This window comes from Anopheles gambiae (genome assembly GCF_943734735.2).
Source record: "Anopheles gambiae chromosome X unlocalized genomic scaffold, idAnoGambNW_F1_1 X_unloc_34, whole genome shotgun sequence".
Taxonomy (NCBI): domain Eukaryota; kingdom Metazoa; phylum Arthropoda; class Insecta; order Diptera; family Culicidae; genus Anopheles; species Anopheles gambiae.
This window is the reverse complement of record NW_026902642.1, coordinates 67,501-68,708: the sequence shown is the minus strand read 5'-3', so window position 1 is coordinate 68,708 and position 1,208 is coordinate 67,501.

Sequence of the window (1,208 nt, the reverse complement as noted above, 5' to 3'; positions counted from 1 at the left end):
TCCACTCATCGGGGAACTTCGCGTTCTCTAAACAGCCTTGGTAAACCCTGCAAAATGCAGCGGTTGCAGTCAACATACCAACTTTCAGCGCCTCATTCGGGATACCATCTGGTCCCGGCGCCTTCTTGTTAGGTAGTCTCCTAGCAACCGCAAGAATCTCATCATTAGTTACCCTTTCAAACTCTCGTGGCTGATCGATACGATATTCAGGCCACACCGTGTTTGGGTGAGTAGGAAAAAGCTCGCTCACCACTTCCCTAAACTCGTCCAATGTCATGGTTCGGGGTCCAATCGAACCCTCGGCCACTTTCTTGAACGTATGATATACAATACCAAATGATGCGTTGTTCGCTGTTCCCAGGAACTCTTTCCACTTCCTCTGTCGGGTATGCTTGATCAATCGCTTGAGGGCATTCCTTGCCACCTTGAACTCGTCCCTAAAAGAAGAATAGAGATCAGTATTGAATGCTCTTTGCGCTAATCGATCGCGGTGTTTGCACTCTTTGCGAAGTGCCTCAATCTCTAACGTCCACCAAAATGCACTCTTGTTAGGAGTGTACCTCTTACGCTTAGTCATCGTCGCATTACACGCCGTGACAAGTATACGCATTAAGTCTTCGCTTGTTGTGACCTCGGTCTCAAAAGCGGCTTGCATCATAACTTCAAATATATCTTTGCTAAAATACTTGATGCTCCATCCCGTTATGGGTCGGGACAGGTTACGCACGCTTTGCGTCTCGAGATCTATTCGTATCGCACGATGATCCGAGTTCATATAACTAGATAACACCTCCCACTTAAATGATCTTGCTATGGTTCTGCTCGCAAAAGTAAGATCAACTACTGACGTACGCCCTGGTCCAACATAAGTTGGGGTGCTACCGTCGTTCAATAAAATTGCGTCAATCTGCGCAAAGGTTGATAAGACCAACTCACCTCTTCGTTTCTGGGTTTCTCCACGCTCGCCAAGTTGGTTGTTCCAACTTGCTGACCAAGCGTTGAAGTCCCCCCGATAACGAATTTGTGGATACCGGTTACGGCCATTACCGTGTTATCCAACATGTTCTGAAATTCTTCCATACTAAATCTAGGTGGCGCGTAAACGCTAACCACTCGCATATCACCTATGTCAACTATCATTAAACCCTTCAGAGCCTTACTGACTACCTTAACTGGTAAGTCCGCGTTAACCACTACCGCTGCTGTGT